Source organism: Rhinolophus sinicus, linkage group LG07, assembly GCF_036562045.2.
Source record: "Rhinolophus sinicus isolate RSC01 linkage group LG07, ASM3656204v1, whole genome shotgun sequence".
Classification (NCBI taxonomy): Eukaryota; Metazoa; Chordata; class Mammalia; order Chiroptera; family Rhinolophidae; genus Rhinolophus; species Rhinolophus sinicus.
This window is the reverse complement of record NC_133757.1, coordinates 89,896,495-89,906,391: the sequence shown is the minus strand read 5'-3', so window position 1 is coordinate 89,906,391 and position 9,897 is coordinate 89,896,495.

Here is a 9,897-nt window from a genome sequence, read left to right as displayed (position 1 = left end):
TATTAGGTCTTCCTCCCGATGGAGACTGCTCCCCAGCTTTCAGAAGCTCTTGGTCCTATGGGAGGGTGTGAGAAAGTAGACCACATTCTCTCTCACCTGCCTTTCAGTGTTGATCTAGTGGTTACCGTTCAGCTCGGAGGGTGAAAGGTAGTGACCAGAAGAGGGATTGTGTGTGTCTGTGTTTTGTTTTCCATTTTGTTACCCTGATAGGAAGACTGAGATCCTCACCCAGTCAGCTGCCCCTGGAGTCTTCTAATATCTCTGATGCAGTAGAGAGATTCAGATCATACAGCACCACTGGCACGGATGGGTTTTAAACTGAGCTTTGCTTGTCCTTGTCTTAGGCTATCTCTCACCAGGAACTTAATCTCTATGTCTTAGAGATTCAGTCTGGGCTGATAGTCCTTCCTGGGCATCCGGTGTGGAGGAAGCCTTATAGCAATTACCTCCGTATGTTCTAGAGGAGGAAAGTGCAGTCTGGAAGGTAACTGATGGACCTGAAGTCAAGCTCTACCCAATCCCTGAAAGGCAGGACTGACTGCCAAACTTGCAGGACCTAGTGCAAGATAAAAATGCAGGGTCCCTTGTTCGCGTGTAGTAGGACTATCCAGATGGTGACTGCAGAGTGTGAAACCGAGTGTGGGACCCTCTAAGCACAGAGCCCTGTGCAGATGCTCAGGCTGCACAGCCATGAAGCTGGCTCTGCTGAGTGAGCTGGTGACTGCTCACAGGACGAAAGGAAATCCACTTTAGATCTTGGTGCAGACCCACCCGCTTGACATGCCTGAATGGATTCCAGGAGGAGCTCAATGCAAAGCCATCCAGGCTGCAAAACGACTCCACACCTGGGCTCTGCTGTGGGCAGACCCGCTTTTTCACTCCCCCCTTCACAGGGCAGGCTGACTCTCCCGGTCAGTCTGTTGAGATGTGGTTCAAGAAAACAACAATTCAGAGATTAAATTTGGCCATGAACCTGAGAAAGCCAGGTACTAGTTCGGCTTGCGGTGTTTGTTATTTATTTAAAAAATAATAATTTTTTTTTTCAGTTACAGTTGACATTCAATATTATTTATGTTAGTTTCAGGTGTACAGCGTGGGGAGGAAGACTCCATACATTGTATAAATGCTTGTGTCGTTTTAAACATTTAGGGAGCTGGGGAAGAAATTCGGAACGCAGGGAGAAAGACACAACCTTAGGGGCATATGAAGATTTAGAATTGCCCCGTTTATTTCCTTGTTTATTTTCTGACTTCCCCACTGGCGTGTTAGTGTCGTGAGGGTGAACCCTTGCCTGGCTTGTGCTCTGCCCCCTTACGTACAGAGCAAGGTGGAAAGGAGGTAGTCAGTGGACACTCGCGGTAGGAATCAGTGAGGAGGGACACGGTGATGACATGGGCAGGCTCAGCCGTGGTGGAGCTGGTGGATGTCTGTGACGGCTCCACAGTGCACAGGGATGTGTGTGTGTGTGTGTGTGTGTGTGTGTGTGTGTGTGTGTCCGTGTCCGTCCTCCCCCATCTCCACCACACCTGCACTTAAATCAGGATAGGACACATGTAGGTGTAAATAACTGCCTCAGCATGTCAGATGGCTCCTTCCAGAGAGTTCACACTTTTACAGGGGATTAAAATGCCCTGCTTGATTCAATCAATCATCAATCACCAAATATTTACCAAACATCTAGAACTCATTCATTCAAACTAAATAAACATTGATCTAATGACTGTACTACGCCCAAGTTCCATGAGGATGTGGGGGTAGAAAACAAATGGTCATCCTAAGCCTCAGCCCACCTACTTCCTCTGGGGTTCGGGGCTGGCCACCCTCCTGGCTCCCTGGAATCACAGAGAACTCTGAAGTGCTGTCTGCATGTAGCTTTGCTTCTGGGCAAGGCGGAGGTCCTAGCCAGGATTCAGGAAGGGACAGAGCAGGATCTGAAGGTGTCGCTCCTGTACCTCTGCAGACCCAGTTTGTCTGCAGACCCCCTTCAGGGGGGCCACGGAGAGAGAAAAGAGCAGTGGAGTCAACAATGCTGCCAAGCTAACAAACACAGCCTCTTCCTCTCCAATTCTCTCTCCCGTTTACTGAAATGGTAATTTTAAGTCTCTAATAGCTCCTCAGGGCACTGAGGTGAGGCAAGAGGGGGATGTATTTATGTTCACATCTGCCAGCCTGTCTTCCTGGGTGATGGCAAGGCTGATGGCACTGCTGATGAAAGCCACTGCCCGCGCAGTTCACTCGGCAAGCTTTTGCTGCGTCTCCCTGGTGACCAGCCTGCCCAGGGTTCTCAGCTCAGGCCAGCCCCCCACATCCTTTCCAGGCTTCAAGCCAGCCCCGGCGGGCCATGCATATTCATGGGAGGCAGCACCCTTCTTGGAAGGGCTGGTGTCCTGGGTGTTTATGAATCACTGTCTCCAGCTTTCTCCCGGACACTAGACAGGGCTCCAGCACAGGAGGGCTGCAGTGTCACTGCCAACAGTGGGCTTAGCAGCGTGGAAAAGAACAATAACTCACCATCAATAAGTGGGCCTGCTCCAGTCGCCGGAGCCCTGGGGGAGGGCACCAGCATCCTCAGCTTGACCCCAGGGTCAGTGTGGATGTCACTGTGATTGCTGTCACTTGGTGCAACAACAGCGTTGGGACCACCCCACGCCCACAGCGGGTGCTTACTGGGGACCTGTCTTTGCCTGAGTACTCAGTTGTGCAATTCCAGGAATGCTCTCCCATCAGCTACTTTCCGCTTTGAGAGACAGGTAGCCATACCACCATTTTTACAGTTACCAACAGGCATTTGGGGAAGAAATGACTGCTCTAAAGTCACGTGCTCTGAAGGGACAGATTGGTGCTCAAGACTCCTGGCTGCTTGTCCTGCACGCTCACTCTCCTCCCACAGCCTCCGCGCAGGAGCATTGTAATTGGGGCCATTTCTGAGGGCTTTTCCAAGGAGTCTGCTCCCTCTCTGTCTTAGCCGTTGTGTACACATGAGTTTGTCAAAACTGTGCTTCCAGAAGGACTTACACAGGCTCTCAGCGGACCATCTAAGAAATCAGAGCTGAGAGGGGTGGGACAGTCCTCTAGCCTCAATTTCCTGTTTTAATAATTAGGAAACTAAAATGACCGCCAGTGCTCAGACCCAGTCTTTCCCCTGGCCTGACTCCTTAGACCTGCAGTGAGCCACCTCTGCCCAGCCAGTCCTGTGTATCTCCCTGGCCCCCCGCCTGCTGACTCCATTCACACGTGACAGGTGGCCCCTCATGCCTCACAGACAGCGTCCCTCAGTTCAACCTTTGCATCCTTATGTAGGCTGTTTGCATTTTCCTGGTCTCTGTCTGACACTTTTAGGTGCCTGTCCAGTATGGCTGTGTATCCAGATCACCTCTGTCTTTGCCTGAGAATTCCTACTGCACACAGCGCTGTACTTAGTTCATTTCTACGTGTAAATTCTTGGTTACACAAATGTGGGGGTGGGTGATACTTTACTCAGCTCGTGGGTTTTCTTCATTGTCTGATAGGGACCAGGCACCTAGAAGCCCCTCGGGACATACTCAGGAATTGGTGCGTGATCATGTCGCCTATTTTTAACTCCTTCTCTGATATCCCTACCCCCGCCTGCTCCCACAGGAGCACATAGCAACCCTTCTTTCTCGAATGCAAGAAGTGTTTAATGAGGAGATGCTATATGCTGGATGTTGTGTCTGCTCATTTGTGGGCCATGAAATAATTCACGAGTCAGGTAGAAATATAGAAGGAAGATTTATTAAAATAAGAGAAGGGTCAGCTGGGCAGAATGTGCTGGAAACTACTGTAAACTACTGCATCTCAACTCAAGTTTTATATTTTCTAGCCAGGATGTAAATTGCTTTAGCCTGTAATGGAATTTTCTATTGAGTTCAGCTTTGTCAGTTGGGGTGGGGGAAGGTGCAGTTAAGCTGGTTATTGCAACCTTTGCATACGTTATGTAGATTTATGTTGGAGCCAGGAGTGGATCCCACTTGGAGGCAAAACCTCTCCCAAGTCCCGGGGCCAGCACTGGGCTGAAGTAAATATTAATACAAACATCGAAACTAGTATGCATAGTAAATGTATAGGAAGCAGAATCATTGCGAGGCAAAGAAAGAAAGGAAAGCTTTCAAAAAGACCCAAGCTAAATTACACTTGTTAAATGAAATTATACCAGAGATCCGAAACTCAAAATAGAAGATTTAGTGCCCCCATTACCATCCCCCTGTCCTAACACTGGACACCAGAAGAGGTGCTGAGGGGACAATGATGAATAAGCATATCTGCCCATCAAGAGATTATTGTCTAGTGAGGAGACAGAAGTCGCAGGCTGGTGAGAATCAAGGGGAGAAGAGAGGCTGTGGCTGTAAGATAAGCCAGTGGTGAAGGTGCTGACAATGTCGGTCAAGCACCTCTGCCCTTCCACTGCTCTCCTCAGCCATGTATTCTCCCCCGCCATTTGCTTGGGGGTTCTGAATTTTCAATGCTGCCCACCTCATCTCTAGCTAGACCTGCTAGCCTGTTGTGATTGGCGCTTTCCTTTTTTCTATTAAGTCTTCCCAGCTACATGTCCCTTTTATAAGGCCCTGTGCATTCCATACTGAATTACTAGTGACTGGTAATCAATGTTTATGCTTTCCATTAGAGACAATGACAAATGAGTGAGTCTAATGGGGGGATTCCTAGTACTAGATGTGAGTCATTGGGAGAGTTGTTTGGGCCCTCTGAGGCTTTCCACGTGCTCCTCAAGAAATAACATGGAATGGATACCAATAGTTGCTCATACAACTTTCATGTGTGTCTCTTCTCTTCTATAAACAATTAACTCTCCACGGCAAACTAATGAATGACATAGAGGCAACCTCTGACTATAAACTGCAACCCCAAAATGTGCTGAGTAAAACAGCTCAAAGACATGCTGGGACCAAGTCCTGATAGCAGAGCAACAAATTCTGGCCACCAGACTAGCCTTTCCATTGAGTGAGAAACTGGCAGCAAAAGAGTGGAGTTTCAATAAGTGGAAATATTCCAGGAATCTAATTAAAAAATGAAAGGAAGGCAAACGGACCTGCAATCACTTAAGCATTTATACATATATAAGCATGGGGAAAGAATGGGGTGAGAAGTATGCTCCCAAGGCTAGATATTATCAGACACACAATAGAGAATATGATTAATGTTTCCAAAGGACTCTTCTAATGTGAGGGATGGGTTTGATGACATCCACAGAGAAGGTTGAAAGAACAGTTGGAAGGATATTGGCAGATGATGATGGTGCCATGGGGATGGAGAGAAGCTGAGACTTCCAAGTATATTTTGGAAGTGGAATTGACATGACTTGCTGATGAATTTGGTGTAGGAGATAAGGAAAGAGCAATCTTTAGTGACCCCAGGTTTCTGGCATGATCAACTTACTTGGGAGTGGTCCCATTTACTGCGATGGGTGGGCTGGAGGAGGGGCTAGTTGAGAGGACGATCAGAGCTCAGTGTCAGACATGTTAAGCCTAACAAGTCACACATCTAAACAGAGATGCCAAGTAGACAATTAACTGTACAAAGCTGAAGCTCTGAGGTGTACTTTGCATTGGAGATGTCAATTTGGAAGTTGTCAGCATCCAGAATACATTTAAAGCCAGGAGAGTGAATGGAATCAGGTAGGGAGACAGAGGCTAGAGGTGGTCATAGCGTTTCTCCCCATGGCACCCGAAATGAGAAATTAGTCATGGTAGTGAAGGAGGCTGATACTGAGTAGTCAACTGTGAAAGAAAGATCTAGGAGGAAATGGCATCCAAAGAGGCCAGGAGAAGAGAGTTTTAAGGAGGAAGGGTCATCAACAATGCTAAATAATGCAGAGAAGTTAAGTAAAATCAACCAAGGAAAGGGTCCAGTAGATTTGGCAACGTGGAGGTCACTGGTGAACTGGATTGAAGGGGATTAAGTGAGAGTGACTGCAGAAAACCTATTCGAGGGGACTGATGTGTGAATGGACAATGAGCAAGCAGAGGCAGCCTGTGAAACTGCTCTTTACAGAGGTTTGGTATTGGAATAAAGGAAAAGGATGGAGCAGTGGCTGGAGGGGGCTGTGTAGTCAGCAAAGGGGATTTCCCACACTGAGTGACACAAGCTCTGTTTGGGGGAAGGCTGCGGGGGAGTTAAGGACAAGGTCAGCAAGGGTCATACTGTCCGCTTCCTAAAGACTCAGTGTGTGCTACACAAGAGTATGAGTTGCAGAGGGAAAAGAGCTAAGTGACTTATGAGGACAGTGCTGGAACCAAATTAGAGCCACAGCACTCCATCCCAGTGACACCAGACAGAAGGCATTGGAGGAAGAAGTATAGTCAGGAGGAGAGGGAAACTCATATGAGAAAAGCAAGGGAGGCCCGAGCATATTGGCAGTTCTCCAGCGTAGACAGAATGAGGCCGAATGTGGGGGCACTGGAATCAGCTGGGGTGGTGGTGGGAGGGGTGGTGGCTGGCCCAAGACTCTGATCTTTTGGTAACTCAGACCCAGGTGTCCCTGGATACTGAAGCAGAGGTCAGGAGGACATGTTTGGCCTTGTTTGCGTTCTTCTGTTACTGTTTTCTCATTTTTAATTCAGAGACCTCAGCCTCCAGAGGGACTTCATAACACCTGCAACACAAAACAGGAACTCTGCGCGGGGTCTTGAACGAAATAATATTCACTGTGACGGAGCTCTTCCATTTCTCTAAAGGCCAAGTGTGTGTCAGAAAATCACTGTTATGGAAACAAGCGTGCGATGCTTGCATTAGGGCTGCAGGGAGCCACGGAGAAGGGCTAGGGGGTTCCTCACTGTCAGAAGTCCTTCCAGCACCCATCTTTTTCCACTCTTCCTGGAGGGGGACACCCATGAACAGGGGAACCCAAGGGAGCACCTGCTCTGGTTACCGAGGTCAGTAGGTGATATGCTCCTCACTCCATGGGTGCTAATGAAGATATCAGACAGGGTGCACTTCCCAAATACGCCCCATCTCCCACTGCCTTCCATGCTATGCTCTTTATATCTGACTTTCTGTCCAAAGCCTCAGTGCTGAACAGTAGGGACCCTGAATCTGAGCAGCAAATCTCAACACATGCCATCTTTTATTGACGGTCCACATGCCAGACAACATTCTAAGAGCTTTTCATTTTTCAACTCATTGAATTCTCACAACTACTGTGTGAGGTACATACTATTAGGATTTCCATTGAGAAATGGGCAAAGTGGGGCACAGAGCAGTTTGTTAGTGGGCCTGTGGTGACACGGGTGGTAAAAGGCAGAGCGAACATAGGCAGCCTGGGTGAGAACCCATGCTCTTCACCACAGTCATGCAGCAAGCACTGTACCTTGAAGTTCCGTCATTATTTTTACCTGCTCCCTCCAAGGGAGTCCTTAGGCCACCGATTTACCTGGAAAGATGGACGGGACATGCCCCATATCTGAAATAACTAATCGTTAACCAGGCAACCCCTGGAAAGTTCCTTGAGATGGAGGTGGGATCCCAAGATTGTCACAGCAGTTCAGGACCTACTCCCAGCTCCTTTTGCTCCCTGTTCCAAGGTTGGCCCACCCCAGCGAGGGAGGAAACCCTGCTGGCTTGGTTTTCACAAAGCAATTCAGTTGGAACCACAGATGTTTATGGACCTTAGTTTAAATCATTCTTCATAGCCTACAGAGCGTAGCCCAAAAATAAGCTGGGCGCTCCTGATAAAACTCGGCTTACACAGGACAAGACCTCAGGATTTATGTGCCTTGACGCACTGATAGCCTTCTGTGTACATCTCCCTCATTGGCCAAGGGCCAGCATGATGACGCACCCTGGCCAGGGGCGGTCTGTAATCAGGTTTTCCTCTCCATGAGCACAAAAGAGCCCGGGCCGGGGGTGGGGCAGGAATGAAGAGGCTTCCCTCCCATGTGGTCCACACCCTAGAGGATTAAGGTGACAGGTAGCCCTGGAAATGTTCTGCGGAGCTGGGGCTGAGGACCAGTAAGGAGGGCACAGAAAAGAGGAAGAGAAAGGAAGAGAGAACGTGCCCTTCCAGAAGGAATGCTTAAATGTATAGAGCGTATTCACCAGGACACCCAGACCCCTTTCACCTGTTCCTGATGTGGCCTTTACACATTGTGCCAGGTCCTCCAGGGTACCTTTTACTTGATACGTGTTATTTAGTCTATTTAAAATCAGGTTTATTGAGTGAAACTTAATGAAGTAAAATTCACCCTTTGTGAGGTATAATTCTATGATTCGGACAAACACATTCAGTCATGTAACCACTACCACTGTCAAGATCTAGACATTTTGGCCACGCCTCCCGTAACTCTAACCTCTGGAAACCGCAGATCTATTCTCTGTCACTATTGTTTTGCTTTTTTCAGAATGTCATGTGACATTCTGAAAGCCTGTTGAGTCTGGCTTCTTTCACTTAGCAGAATGCCTTTGCGTCTTATCCATGTTATCACATGTATCGAGAGTCCCTTCAGTTTTAGTAGGGTGGATGTACCACAGTTTGTCTGTTCACTGGTCGATGGACGTCTGGGTGTTTCCAGTTTGAGGCACGTATGAATAAGGCCGCCGCAGCCACTCACAAACAGATTTTTGTGTAAGCATAGGTTTTTGTGTCTCTAGAGTACATAGCTAGGATATTTGCTGCGTAAGCTTATGTTTGCCATTATAAGCAACTGACAGATTGTTTTCCAAAGTGGCTGTACCATTTCCCAATCCCACCAGGAAGGCAGAAGAGCTTCAGTCCTCTGCATCTTCAACATTTAGTTTTGGTAGGTTTCTTTGTTTGTTTGTTTTTACTTTTAGCTATTCTAATAGGTGTGTAGCAGTATCTCCCTGAGGTCCCATTTGCATTTCCTAGTGACTTATGATATTAAGCCCTTTTCTAGATGCTTCTTTTTCACCTCTGTATCTTATTTGGTGTTCAAATGTTTTGCTCACTTTTTAAATTGGGTTATTTTTTTTCTTAGTATTGAGTTTTGAGAGTTCTTTACGTATTCTGGATGCAAGTCTTGTATCAGATATATATTTTGTAAAGACTTCCTCAACAGACATTTATTTGAATACAGTATTTCCTGCTGTCTCCAGTCTGAATACCATTCCCACTTCCCACCATTAGCCTGGCAGGATTATACAACACAAAGTCATCTCCATTTTCTGGAAGAGAGACACTGAGGCACAGACTCTTTAACATAGCTGCTGCTTCTGATATCATGGACCTTGGAGCCAGGTATAAGGCTTGATGCCTAGGAAGGAAGTCTTAGAATGTGTCTGAAACCACCACACCACTTAAAGGGCTGTCATTCCGCTAAGTAGAATGCAGCAAACTAGAGTCATAACCTTACATCAGGGAAAGGGAAACATATTTTTAAATACCCATTATGTACTAGGAAATGTTTAGGTCAGGGGCCTGCAGCCCATGGCCTATGGGCCAGATCAGGTCTGTTATGTTTATTTATAGACTTTGAACTAAGGTTTTTACAGAGGAACATTTACAATCGGTTTGATGACAGGAAAAACTAACTTTGCACCCCAAGTGAGGAAAAAGCAATCCTCCCCAAAAAATTCCATTTTATTTTTTATTAGTATACATGTACTATAAAAAAATCGTGTTCGAAATTTGCTGAGAGATGGATCTCAAGTGTTCTCACCACACACACACAAATGGTAACTAGATGAAGTGATTGATATACTAATTGCCTTGACTGTGGGAATCATCTCACAATGTATATGTGTGCCAAACATCACTTTGTACCCCTTAAATATATGCTCCTTTTGTTTGTAAAGCATGCCTCAGTAAAGCTGGCAAAATGGTGCTCAATTATTATTACATTTTGGATTTTGTCAACAACAAGCCTGAGGAAATTAGCTTTCTCTCTTGTTATGTAAGTATCTACA